The sequence below is a fragment of the Thermobia domestica genome, chromosome 7, assembly GCF_964235325.1.
Source record: "Thermobia domestica chromosome 7, izTheDome1.hap1.1, whole genome shotgun sequence".
In the NCBI taxonomy this organism is placed as follows: Eukaryota; Metazoa; Arthropoda; class Insecta; order Zygentoma; family Lepismatidae; genus Thermobia; species Thermobia domestica.
In genome coordinates this window covers 108,634,660-108,650,025 of record NC_137460.1, presented here as the reverse complement: position 1 = coordinate 108,650,025, position 15,366 = coordinate 108,634,660, and the positions used below count along the sequence as shown (strand labels likewise).

The window sequence follows — 15,366 nt, the reverse complement described above, 5'->3', positions numbered from 1 at the left end:
ATTTCGGAATTCCTTACGGCTAGAGACATGAAAGTTGCTAATTTGATTATTCATTTAAAATAATGAAACATGTATTTGAGCATTTTTTGCCACTTAACGTACAGTAGAAAGGCAAAAAAAAAATAGGTGAGGGTTGACTAAAATGCCTTGCGAGGTGTTTGAATTTCGTGACAGCGTTTTAGCTCGATTCAATTATATGTATATGAAAGACACAGAAGGGAGAACGCAAAATATTGTGCCACAATACACGTAGAAGTATTTTCTACATTGTACAGGGCCGTATTCCGAACAAATTGGGGGTCTGGGAGCGAAATCCCACCTAGGTAAAGGCTACTATAATATAATTTTATTGTTGTTGTAGGCATACATGTTTCTAAATGCTGCTTTTAAGAAATTAATTAATAGAGCCAATTTCCAACACCCTCTTCCTCGTCTGGTCTTTTTTTTTTTTTTTTTTTTTTTACATACTCAATTATACCACTGCAAAAGCAGAGTATTCGGACAAAATACCCTATACGGTGTTTAAAGTCCCCAGTTTGATTCCCGTTGAGGGTACATTTCAACGAAAAATGTGGTTCGGATTCCATTACAATCAATAAGTGCACGTCTCCTTTAGCCGTCATGTCACTACCATGGAACGTTAAGCTCAAGCAACAAATCAAAATACCCTATGTATAGAGGTCTACACTTTTGTAATAGTATCCTATATTTGTCTTCTTGCTCTCTCCTGCTTAAGTTAAAAATTCCTAAATGTACCAGAAATTGAATTCCTTACACATTCATCTTTAAATGCATCAATTGAGTATAGTTGGGAGCTTTTCTTGAGAAATGAACTATTCCATGCACACATAACGTCAAGGCTTATCAATGACTCCCCAACTCCTCGTGAATCCTGGGTTCTATACCAATCATAGAAATGTTTTCTTCATCTTTGATACATCAGAAGATTTTGGTACGACTTATGTAGCCGCAATCTTAACGCGCACTTAAGAAAATGTCAATAATGTTGATAAACTGAAATCATGGTGAAATATTGAGTTTAGCAAAACGAAACGTAACGGAAATCCAACATCTTGCCCTCAGGAAATGTTCTTTCCATAGCGCCATAGATCAAAGATCAGATCAGAGAGACAGTGAAAAAAAAATGTCATGGATAGGGGTCGACGAACGTCAAGGCATTCTATTGGATAATGACATTGATAGTTATATCAAACTTCATGTTTTCTTGCGATCACTTTAGTGAAACAAAGGGAAGCTATATTTATATACACAGAGGAGATATGGGAGAGGCTCGTGGCAGATAACAGGTGACATATAAATGCAATCGTCAATATAGTACTTTGTGTAAGTACTGTGCAAGACAGTGCATCTGATATATTGTGGTGACTAAGTGTGAAGTGAATTATGATACCGCCACGCCTCCGAAACGGAAGTTCAACTCTAGAGAAAGAATATACTTTCATAAAAATAATAATAATAATAATAATAATAATAATAATAATAATAATATTAATAATAATAATAATAATAATAATAATAATAATAATAATAATAATAATAATAATAATAATAATAATAATAATAATAAAATCGGGTCACAAAATATAATCTGAGAATCAGGTTTACGCCCCCCCTCCTCTCCAGCCCCGGATTCATATGTGTCCCATTTTTGCAAATTAAAATTCTGGTCACTTTTAGGCTATCTCATCTTCCAGAAAGCGAACCGCACCTCCAAACGATACCTCTGGATCCGCTAGTGCTTCTGTATGGCACAGTTCTATACAATATACATACTGTTATCGTTGGAAAAGAACCCGTCAAGGCACCCTTGCAAAACAACATCAAAGATAAACGGTTTTATTTATTTTTCTGTATGGCTTAGTTCTATAAAATGAATACATGCTGTTACTGTGGGTGAAGAACCCGTGAAGGGTGCAGTGCGTCCCGCGCATACAGCACCCTGCGAAACACCACGTTAGAGGGAAGTGGTTTTAATTGTCCTTCTGTATATCAGTTCTATATAGTAAATTCATATAGTCATTGGCGCAAATCCCGAGAGGATGAGGGGGACATGTCCCCAACCTTGGAACTACGGGGGACTGTCCCCTCAATAATTCGATTTGAAATGTGTTTTTGGGGGAGACATGTGATGATTTGTGTCCGACTGCCACAAAGGAAAGTGAGATGAAATTGATGTCTCTTGGCTTGTTTCATTTTAAAAAAAGAATCGTATTCTTTCATATTTCAAACTGAACTTCGTATCCTGGCGTATTTACGTCACACCAATCTGTATTAATTCAGCTCCCGTTACTTGGACACAAATTGCAATAAGTGTCAGAAAAGGATATGTGCCTCTCCTCATGCTGGAAAATTGTATCAGCTGTAGATAGGGCATAAATCCCGAGGAAATGGGGAGCCTGCCCCCCAATGTCAATACATTAAATTCGTCTTTAATTATTGTTAGTATATTTATTTAATTCCTGTAACGATTCCTATAATGCTATTGAGATCATCATCATTTTTCTCAAATAATAGTATTATTGCGTCATACATAATTTATTTTCTTTCTTCATAGTTTAGGGAAAGTCATTATTTAAGTTATTATAAAATAAGTGTCCTAAAATTTAATGCGGTCTAAGTAGAAGCATACCAATTACAAATATGCATGTATTCAGATTTCAGAATAAGTTCATGGCACTGATTTGTAATACTGATATTTACCACTATTTCATCTACATCGCCTGATATATAATATACATGTTCACCTCAGAAAGCAGATTCATCTGAGTCTCATCTGCCCCTTCGCCACCAAAAAAAGCCTTAAATCTGCCCGTCTCCCAATATTGAAGACAACTGTGCTCTCCCAGTTTCTTTGGGAGCCACCCTTGCACCGCCACTGCACTTTATCCGATTGTACACTAATGGAATCTATGACTAACAATAATGGACATTCACTTTTGCCCAATTTCAATCCGACATTTTGTTCTGGAGTATGTCTGTTTTTGCATTTTTCCGAAAATTTTCAGATGGTCATCGCTCCGAGGCATTTCTACACCCAGGTTGGTCTATACTTTTCTTTTTATCTTGGAGACAGGAATTAAATCTTCCAAAAGACACAGACACACACACACACACACACACACACACATATATATATATATATATATATATATATATATATATATATATATATATATATATATATATAACGTAATCACGTTTGTATGAGCGCCCTCTTGGTAGACTTGTCCACCGCCCTCATTAGTAAGCCAGCACGGGCCTGGATCTTTGTGGATGTTTGTGATACTGTAGCATCCTTAGTTTGTAACAAAATTTCAGCCTTTTTTTTATATTATTCTAAAAGTTACAAGAGTGTAAAGATAAATAGTCCACTAAGTGTGTTCGTGTCACGTTATTTTTTTATTTTTACTCTAAGAGTGTCAAACACGAGTATCCTCTAAATAAATCTTATCTACCCCACTCGGGGAGGGGGCTAGAAGATTCAAATGACACCAATGTACAATCACTTACCTCTGTTTCTTTTGTGGCTCCATCTCTGGATCACCCTCGGCCTCAATAATCTCTTCCAGTGACTGCTATCTTGATGTTTCCTGTATAACACCAACGTGTCGTGATCTTAAATGGTACCACAAGCCAGTCGTTGAATTTCGATTGTGGATAATACTTCGACAGTAATTGCATTTTGAAGAAACACCATCATTTTCACGAGTGAAATGTTCCCATATATTCGACTTTCCCATTGTAAATACTTCCCGAAAATATCTCTTCTTGCAGTTATCTTATATAGTTCGAAACAAGCTCTGCGTTGGTAACTGATATAATGAACTCAGTTGGGTATTCCTCATAACGAACTAATGCTTCTCCCACTAGGCCAATAAACATATCAGAAGTGTTGATATCGTAGGTCACGTGTCCTTTCTCTAAACAACAATCTTTTATTGTTACCAAAATATTCAGTCACAGCGAATACGAAACCACGTACCGTATCAACAATGGCGAGTACGAGATAGCTAGCTAAAAGCAGTCTCAAATAGCTATTACGATTAGAACACGCCGCATCAGCGAAATAAGATACTATTCAATTTCAGTCAGGGAGTAAAGCTTATCTGTATGTAATGATGCGTTTCTTTTCTTTTGTTTATAACTTCATTCAAACCAGGCAGGGAAGGAAATGTTGCTCTTTCGCAACTTCAAATTTCTCATCAGTTTCGTTTCGTCCCTTCGTGTTCCATCTCCTTCTGTTTCGATTTTTTTCGTTTTTCGTTTTCCGAAAAATTTTTCGTTTTTCGTTTTTCGAAAAATTTTTCGTTTCTCGTTTTTCGAAAAATTTTTCGTTTTTCGAAAAATTTTTCGTTTTTCGTTTTTCGAAAAATTTTTCGTTTTTCGTTTTTCGTTTTTCGAAAAATTTTTCGTTTTTCGTTTTTCGTTTTCGAAAAATCCATTTTTCGAGAAAGTATTTTTCGAAAAAATGTGGCCATCCCTAATGCAGATGTATTGTGAATAGTGATATATGAATGGAAATTACCAATTTAAGAACAACATAGCACAATTGACAATTCAGTGAGCTACTACCGTGTATTAAGCAGAATGTATAAAAATTGATTACGTTTTATTCGGTGTCATTATAAAACAGGAGCACCCTGTAAAACGCTGCTCGCTAGTTTGTTCCCAAGTTAATATGGAGGGTGTATTTTTGTTGTAGTTTTTTTTTTTTTTTTTTTTTTTTTTGCTTGTTACTTAAGATGTTCTGCAAATAACTTCAATAACTTTTGAAACTGTTTGTCTTAGCTTGAGCCAGGGGCGGATTTAGGCTGAATGTTTCGAAGTTAAATCAAGGTAAAAGTGTATTGCAAAAAAAAAAAAAAAAAAAAAAAAACTTTAGAAAATGAGAAGTAGCTATTGTCTGCAATTTCTAGAACAGAAATGGCTACCTGCGATTCCAAAGGTGGACATTTTTTTTGAGCAAGAACGCCAATGTAAGTAATTTCTTGCAATTTATTGCTTTATTTGACTTCTGAAACGTAAAACAGAAAAAGTAAGGCCTACCTATTTTAGGTTTTATTTTATATGTATAATACAAAGATGAAAATTCTAAAATATCCCATTCTGGGGGAGGGGCAATTGCCCCGCCCCATGCATCTGCCCCTGACTTGACTATATGCGTGAAGTGGTTTATTACGAACAGGACAAAAAGAACTATGATAGATTGATTACAAGTAATCCGGTTAGAAACACTGCTGCTTGCATTTTAGTTCCAAAACCGGCCGCCCGCACTCGTTCGCTGGTCAGGTAATACCTTCACGTTGAGAATGGCTCAAACAAGGAGAATTGTCGCCATTATTATTCAACTTTGTTCTGGAATACGCTATAAGGTAAATCAAAGATAGCAACCAGGGCCTAGAGTTGAACGGGGTTCACTAGGTTATGGCATACGCTGATTATGTAAATTTAATAGGGGATGATAGGAGAACAATAGAAAGAAATGCAGAGGTCTTATTAAAAGCTTGCAGGGACATGGGTTTAGAAGTAAATGCAGAAAAAACTAAATACATGGAAGTTCGTAAGGATCATAATACGGCAAATTATGGATGCGTTAAAATATCGAATAATACTTTTGATAAAGTGGATACTTTCAAATATCTAGGATCAATATTAACAGACGAAAATCATATTCACGAGGAAATTAAATGTCGACTAAAAGCAGGGAATTCGTGTTATCATTCAGTTCAATATCTCTCGTCGTCGCGAATTCTGTCGAGGAATTTGAAGCTTAAAACATATAAAACGATAATCATACCTGTGGTTCTGTATGGTTGCAAAACAATGGTCGCTTACGCAGAAGGAAGAACAGATTGAAAGTATTTGAGAATAAGATCCTGAGACGAATATTCGGACCCAAGAGAACCGGGAATCGGGAATGGCGGAAACTTCCCGTAACGAGGAACTACATAATTTATACAGTTTACCAAACATTGTTGGGATCATCATGTCTAGGAAGCTCAGATGGGCAGGTCATGTAGCGAGAATGGAAGAAAGTAGGAACGCTTTCAAAGTCTTAACCGGAAGATCCACCGGAAAACGGCCATTAGGAAGACTTAGGCGCAGATGGGAGGACAATATTAAGATGGATCTAGCAGAAATAGAAATACAAAATAAAAACTGGATCTAATTGGCTAAGGATAGAAGTCGGTAGAGAGCTTTTGTGAACGCGGCATTGACCCTCCGGGTTCCATAGGCCATAGAGTTAGTTAGTTTAAAGTATTTATACATTAAATTTGTAGCAGAAGAACAGCCTTTGAGATCGAAGGCTTGGGAGAACCAGTTTTGTTACGAGACTAATGAAATTTATTGTCTCGTCTCGATTCTTATCTCGTAAATGCCATGAGACTCATGAAGTTTCTCGTCTCGTCTCATCTCGTGCTCAGGAGTACATTATACAATTTTAATGTCCGTCGTAATATAATTTCTTCTTAATTTATGATGTTCTAATAAATTCTTTCGCTCTTTTTATCTCTGTATAATGTTGTTCTCTTGTCCCTGCTACTTCTAGCTCTTTGTTATTCATTCCAGCTAATGTTCTCCGTTCTGCTTCATATGCTAATGAGAGGAGGAACCGCGCGCTGATCAGCGGTTGCTGGTGCGGTGTATTCGTGTAGTCTGAGGCATTTGGCTGATAATCCTAAGTTTAAACTCACGAATTTTTCGGCTAAAGCCTAATCCACTCCAGACCGGGGCCGTAAAGTTTTGCAGATTTTTGGTCCGAGCCCTGTCCGGGATGATAGCTTTTAAAATTCTTGGTCCGAGCCTGGCCCGGCCCGATAAGCAAGTCGCCAGTAAGCAACACCTACTGTAAATATTGCATTATTTACAATACCTTCTACTCCATCTGCATGCATAAATACTTTAACGTTTGGCTTTATTCCAATTATCGTGTAACGAAAGTCAGTAATTATTAAAGAACTGCAGTTACTTGGCCCGACCTAAAGAGAAAGCAATGTCGTCCGGCTCAAGACCGACCCGGCACAAAGTAATAGCGAAGCTGACCCGCCCAGGCGCGGTCAGTGCAGGTCTGTACCCACCAGTGATTCGAAATGAAATGAAATCTTTAAGTTTTACGTCCCACACGATTATGCCAGTTAGGCTAAAGGAGACGTTGATGATGCGAATTGAATGAAATGGTGGAATGAAGAAAGTGGGAGGAAACGGGAGAACCCCGAGAAAGCCCACACACTCGGTGTTTGTCCACCACAAAGTTCACTTGTCACGAGCTGGGATCGAACCAAGGACTCCAGCCACCAGAGGTGAACGCTCTACCACTGAATCACCCCCCCCACCACCACCAGTGATTCGAGTTTCACTGAAGAATATTTCTAGTTCTTATCCTCAAAATTTCTGTCTGTGTTATGGTCATGTAGAAATGCAAGGCAAGACACGTACGAGTGGTCTCTGTTTCGATCTTAATCCATATGAGTTTGGGATGGACAACATCGTACGTGCCCTTTGGCTTTCTCGAGGTTTAGCTCTAATACCAGCCAGTTGTAATGAATCACACGGAGGGACAAAGAACATTGATTTACTCCCTTTTATGTCCACCCGAATGATCAGAAGCGGGAAAATATATCAACACCAAAAGGTTAATATTATTTACTTAATGGAGAAAAGTAAATAATAGTGTTAACATTAACAAAACTGTTATTATAATACAAGAACGTTTCAGTCTGTGTGTAACGCTCCTAATAGTCTACAATCACCCTAATCGCTGTAGAGCTCCCACGTGAGGCTCTATGGTTAGCGTACGCGGAAGATTCGGATTCGACCACTGGTGGGAGCTCATGTGGTTTGGATCCCACGTTAAAGTATAGGTCGAACCATGTCTCATATAGCCTCGCTCGCAAAAGGGACGCTAAACTGTAAAAAAAAAAAAAAATCTAACTTCGCTCCTGCCTGACGCTGATAGATGATGATAGCGTGCAGGAAATTTACAAATTAAATTGTAATTTTTTAAAATTGTATTGTTTCAATTTAGTTAATTCAAAATAGGATAAAGAATGAGATGTGTACCAAGCTGAAGGATTGGGAAAGTATCTAATTATTTTAAATTTAATGAAACTTTCATGAGTTGTGGTCATTGGATTTTTCAAAGTCTTATTGTTTATGTGGTTTGTCATTTATTTTCTGTGTAAATACGATAGCATCAGTATCAGATGATATAATTCGTGTTCTACTGTGAGACAGGAAAGCAATAGTGATACAGAGTTGAGTTGAGTTGATTTCGAGTTTAACGTCCCTTTCAGCAGCAAGGCTATATGAGAGGGAATCTACAGATTAACGTGGGATCCGAACTACATTTGCTCCCGCCGGGAATCGAACCTGGTGCTCCCACGCCAAAAATAGTGATACAGAGTTGCTATGGATTTTTGTCTTACAATTTGAAGTGTGAGCAGCTGCTTGACTGTTTCCGAAACGTCAGGCCAGGGGTTTGCTAAATACTCGTATTTTCGGTGATGTTAGAAAACTTGAGAGAGGGCTCTGAAGAATATGGAATGAAAATAAATGTTAGAAAGACAAAAGCCATGGTGATTGGAACCATGGAGCCGGAATCAAATATAGAAGTAGGATGGGAGATAATAGAACAGGTAACTAATTTTCGATACATTGGTAGTATTATTAGTGATACGAAATGTGAACGTGAAGAAAAAGCAAGGATAGGAATGATGAAAGAAACCTTAAGAAGGAAGAAAAAGACTATTTTGTGGGACCTTGAATAAAGACTTGAAAAAAAAAAGACTCATAAAATGCTTCGTGTGGAGTATTGTATTATATGAGTCAGAAACATGGACATTACGCAAAAATGATTAAAAATGACTGGAAGCTTTCAAAATGTGGGTGTGGAGAAGAATGCAGGGAATTAGCTGGGTCGCGCGGAAAACGAATGAAAGGGTGTTAGAAGTGGTAGGGGGAAGGACAATTTTAAATATTATTAAGAAGAGGAAGAGAAACTGGTTGGGACAGTGGGTAAGAAGAAACTGTATCATGAAGGATGTGCATGAGAGTATAGTGGCAGGAAAGAGAGGGAGGGGGCGAAGGAGATTTCAATTAATGGACAATAGCAAAGCAGAAAAGTCGTACGTGAAGATGAAGAGGTTAGAGGAAGACCGTGGAGCCTGAATGGTTCTCAGTTGCAGGGAAGTGACCTGTCAACGACAGAATACCTATGATGATGACGTATTTTCGGTAGTCGCTTTTATCTTCTCGCTCCACATCTACGTTTCTTTTCCTCCATTGTCCTTTGTTTATTTTTTCTGATAGAATTCAGCACTTTTAAGAAGTCTTCGATTTACTCTACACTATAATACTATTAGCATAGGGGAAAAAATCCAAAAATAAGACATACACCAATCGAAAGATATTTTTAAACTGTATGAGATATAAGTGAATGATATTGTTATATACTTGAATGTGAAACCTAATGCGTAGTTTTCCAGAAAATGAAGAAAAAACTGATTCATTTGCAAACATTAAATATTGATGCTGTAAAAAGAACCATGCCACATATTAAGGTGGGACCATTTAACTAAAATGTTGTCCAATTATAACACACACACACGTACACAGATACACACACACACACACACACACACACACACACACACACACACACACACACACACACACATACACACTAGTCAATAGACCACATCGAGCTGAACAAGATAACATGCTCAAGGCTAAATTCTCATGTGTAGTTTGCGAGAAAATTAAAAAAAAACGATCTTTTGTGGCGCTATAAAGTATGTCGTACATTGCCAATAATAATAATTGATGGTTTTTAGTTTGCTGGAAAAAGTATTATTTATTTATTTATTTATTTATTTATTCATTTATTTATTTACAGTATATGAGAAATATACACTGGTCATTAGCAGATTGTATCCGTTGTTATTTATGATTTCTTAAGGATGAGACATACGCTTCGGATTCACTGTAGTGTCTTCGATGCTCTCTCAACGGAAATCGAACGCGCGCACTAAAGGCACGCACTTTGAGCATTTTCAGTACAAGTCGCTTTATGATTGTATTCCGGAAATGAAGGTCAGAGAAAAAAAATCCAGGTGAAAGAAAAATCCTCCTCCCACTAATATCAACATTAATGACGTACACAAGAGGTGAGAGGAGTTACTGGATTTCAAAATTCCCTCCTAAAAGTATTATGGAAAAATAAAAATTTAACGAATTAAGATTCTAAAGCGCGTGGACAAATCTTCCGCAAACATTGATAAAGCATTATTATGAATAATTCATTTATTTATTAGTTAAACATTAGTAATTAATTATTATTTTTTGAGAACAGTTTTTTTTTCATAAAAAGCCAACTTTATTATTCTATTTTTAAAAAAGGAAATTTTTAATATTTTTGTTTTTTCTTATTCAAGTATCCCATTTATTTTCCAGTAGTTGATTTTACAGTAAATTTAAAAAAGTGCTTTTACAACATTCAGTACATGTGAACTCTTATGTTCAGCCTGGGGCTTGCTATTGTGATAGGCTTTGAAACTAGCATTGTATTCGTTCTTAGCAAATCCAACCCAACATATAGGCGCCGTTTTGTTTGCCTAATCACTTCATTTATTGCCTGAAAATTATACATTTTGTCAAATGTGTTTAACCTGCTTAATTCAAACTGGGCAGAAAGAAAAAGCTAGTGTATATTTTTATATATACATTATATTTTTAAATTAGAGCAAAGGATTTTGTTTCGATATAAAATTTTTGCCATTCAGGAAACATTTTATTGTGAGCTTCAGATTTTTTAAAGAATCTAATTTAAGTTCAGTTTACAAAATTAAAGCCATAAATATAGCAATTTTGGGCATGATGTTAGTTTAATACGGCAGTAGGCTAAAAGTTCATTATATACTTGTTCCACGTATGCTTCTTGTACTTAACCCCTGTATTACTAACTGAAATTTTAACTTATGCATACATTGTAATAAATTATAATTTTGATCTCTGACATCTATTATATTTTCAGAACAGCCGTTGGTTAACACTATTGAAAATTTAACTGAAACATATTTATCGTTGAACTTAATACTCTAATAGTTTTACGGACAATTCAATGAAACTAGTAAATTCAATACGTAAATTTTGCAATGATAGACAATGTCTAAAGTGGCCAAATTCTACTATGACAAACTATGTCTGAAGAAATACTGACCAATTTGTGTCGTAACAAAAGCGGTTACAGATTGTAAATAATGTCACAGATATGACAAACTCAATAAGTCTATCAAATTTTGACGTTATAAATCATGTCTGAAACTCATGAACCACTTTGTTTCACAACATTTCAAATGAAAAATAATGTTGCAATCATATTGACAAAGAAGTATCGCTCATGTCAATGATAAAAGTGCTCACTCGGATACATTTCTAATTACGTTTCTTATGCTAATTTGAAGACTGGAATTCAATAGGAGTAGGCTATTTTCAAACGTGTCCTTCTGTGGGGTCACAAGAAAAATATCAAAACTGGGATATTTATATTTATATCCAAATTTTCAGGTCATTTTTCTCGTACCGCATGGAAGAACATACTTATCAATAGTTCTATTGGATTCTGTGTCCTCAAGTTAGTATAAAAAGCGTAATTAGAAATGTATCAAAACGTGAGCACTTGTACTGTTAAAATGAGCGCTGGATCTTTGTTTACTACTGCTTTCTCAAGTCGGAAGCACTATGAAGCACAAATTTAATGTCGCAATTTCTTTTTGGCGTAATTTTAAAATTTATGCAAAGGTTGTATATCCAAATCTGTATATCCAAGGTTGTATATCTTCTCTTAAACCTAAGATGTTCATTAACTCCTTGATGAGGACCTTGGTCTCACTCTTCAGTAGTTCTATATAGGTATATTAATGGAAAATATAGATCCAAATTAAACATCGTCTCTCGGACGCATCTAAAGACGCGTTCCTTATTAAAGGGGTTAATTGATTACCTGTGCTGTATATTTTAAAGTTTGAATTACACAATCGACGCTACATTTCTTCAATGAGCAGAATACGCTGTAACCTAGAGCATAGTGATAGTACGCGGGCGGTTATAACTATGGCCCGCGAACGAGACGCAACCCCCTTAAAGGTTCTATCAGGACCCCTGCGATATGATTCTTAATCTGACGAATGAAAAGAAGAAGTAAAGAAAATACTTAATTCTGAATTACTTTCTGCTTGTTTCTTCAATTTTGTGTTTAGCCTAGTGATAGTGTTGCCCAAGATACAACAAATTTCTTGTATTTAAAACGAGACCTGGGTTGAGATCAGAAGTGCATTTTGAAACTCGAGATGAGGCGAGAAACTTCTCGAGTCCCGAGGGCAACACCATTCTACCAGTCTTAGCTCTCAAACATTATTCTAATATTGCATTTTCATACTAAAAAAAATAAACTATAAATTCGTAAAATGAGTGTACTACATCATGAAGAGCCTTTATCAACGTTTAATGATACGGAAGTTATTACACACTATTCTTCAATAATAAATATGATTTAAATATTGTATTATATCCTTTGGGGGCCTCTCGTGACGCGGAAGAATTTTTAATAACTTTCTAGATAGAATTAAGAAGAAAATCAAGACAAGTTTTGTGCATAAATTTGCAAATTGGAGCCACGAAAAAAACAACTTTCCGAGAATCTAGACGTGAAGAGAATTATACAAAAATTTAACCTTATTTCTGTCTCGTCTCGTCTCGTCTCGTCTCGTGGCATCACTATTTAATGACCTACTTTCAATCAGGAATAGTGCTAGTAAGTATTAGAAGAATTTTGTAAAATGTACTATTGTAGATTTTAATAAATTATATTGACCCACCTAAAGTATTTTCTTTATTCTTTGACCTCCTTGTAAAAAAGTTTACCCATCACTAACCTAGGGCAGAAGCGGTAACAAAATTACGAGTAAATCATTTAGATGTTGGTCTATAAAATGAAGTATGAAAAATCAATGACAGACCCTTTTATACATGGCATATAATTAATGATATAAAAATCTAAATGAATGAAACAAAATAGATATAAATCAGTACCGTTATAAAGCATCGCGGCGCCTAATTTCCCACGACGAGTTTCCGACGTCAATCTTCGAGCACTCAATAAGTCATCTGTTGAAGGAACTTTCCACATGGTCTTCTGATAATGTTCTCTGCTGCCTTCATTATGAACACCAATTATTCATCACTCCAACTACCATCATCAGCATCATCATTGTTATCTATCACTAACACCGTGAGATGTCCGAAAATAGACAAATAAACAAATAATAACCGTCTGTAAATTGTTTACTTTTAGCACAAGATATTACGCTTTTTTAAAAAATGTTTTTAATTGGTTATTTTGTCTGAATGCAAATGCCGAATATTATGTGTGACAAATTTGGATAAGTCATTATGACACTGACACCAGCTCTTTACGAAGACACAGCGAGTAGAAGAGTGATTGTTGTTTTTCGGTGATCTATATATTTTTGTCGAATCTATTTGAACCTAGAATTGTTGGGTCCTCCGCTGATGTTCTTCGCGCAGCCTCATTTTGCTCGGCAGGAACAGATCACGCCCCCTTTTGAATTAACAACTCACTCAATCACCCCACCAAGCTTCCTCCCTCTTCCTACCATTCCTGCTCAACAGTTACCAGTTCCCTTTGCTGGAACAATATCTCCAGGATTTTCCCTCTCCTCTTCTCTTCCTTCCTTCACCTCTATAAAATTTACTTCTTTGTACACAGACACATTGTTGGGCAGAGTTGGAGAAATTTTTCTTCTTTTTTAAAAGCTTTTTATTAGGTTACTTTTCTGTTTTGTTTGTTTGTGAGGTGAGATCTTGTAACTTAAATTTCATTCACTTTCATACTTATTAGAGAGAAAGATTTTTTTTTTCAAGTACGTAAACCCGATGGCAACACCATATCTTCCACATAAGTTTTTGCTGCATCTTCTTATAATTTTTCTGTAAAAATTAATGAGTAAGAACTAATTATGAAGCAGCTGCAACTTATAAATCCCAAACCCATACAGAAGTTTGGTTGGTTATAGACGAGACGTTCTGTTGACTTCATATCAACAAGTTTGAGCAGTCACAAGCTGATAGGTAGTCGCATTACCGATAACCAAGGTCGCCGATCCTGGGGGTCTGCCCCACTAAAGCTCATGTGAGCCCACATGTATTTTTCTGAATATGTACTCGTATTTTTTTTATTTTTATATGTATTGTTTTATGAATATACAAATCCACATCTGAATGTCCTCTCCCCAAAGTTACAGAGAAGTCAGCGCCCTTGCCGATAACGTACCATTATTACCATTATAAGGTATTATTATTATTATTATTATTATTATTATTATTATTATTATTATTATTATTATTATTATTATTATTATTATTATTATTTCCAGCTAAGTGTCTTGTTGAATTTTCTTTCCACGCAGTAAAGATAAATAGGGCTATGTAAGCTAGTACTCTAACGAAGGAAGGTGGAAGCAAAAGTAAGAGCAATTCTATAAGTGTGCAGAATTTTATTTTTATTTTTCAAAAGTAAAAATAAAAAGACAAGCAAATATCCACGCGTGTATAACTGTGGATAGTATTTTGCGATTTTCCTCCTGCACCTTCTTTAACAAAGAGTTTGTCTGAACTCGAAGTTTCGCACAAAATTCGAATGCCTCCTATGGGCATTTCAGTGAACCACCTCCACCATGTTTTTTTTTCCCTCATTCTATACTAAACATCGTAAAATACTGAAATGTTTGTTTCATTATTTTAAATGAGAAGCCTAAATATAAAAATTCAAGTATCCAACGTCTAGCCTTAATACATTCTTAGATATCGACATCTCATCATGATAATTGTAACATTCATTTCTCCCTTTCATGTCCCATTCTAAAATAATTTAGCCCTGTCTTTCTCGTTTTCAAAATATTGACTGTTAGTTCACTACTGAACAGGACTCCAATTTAATTTTTCCCCAATGCATCTGTTGCATACTTTTTTTTTGGGGGTACAATAATCAGTTTTGAAAAAAAAAAAAAAACTTAACAAACATGGCCATTAAACAAATGCCGTGCAATTTTGCATGGTCATAGTGAACATTTTGGCCATTATTGTCTAGGAACCTACTGTCATGAAGATGGCGTTCCTCCTTATGATACATTACGTCTGAACAAGTCTACCTCTTAAACTATTTTTACTACGAACATCCGCTTAGTATCTACCCCCTAATTGCTATACTCCTTTAGTTCGGGTCCAGCACTTTGATTGGTGTCTCAAACGGTTGGACAGATACGACCT

General features: G+C 35.9%; 1 protein-coding gene across 1 annotated transcript in view; it reads right to left on the bottom strand.

Moving 5' to 3' along the window:
• The window catches only part of LOC145690325 (uncharacterized), a 226,234-nt gene that overhangs the window by 74,491 nt on the left and 136,377 nt on the right, over positions 1 to 15,366 (bottom strand). The gene's annotated exons all lie outside the window — the stretch shown is intronic.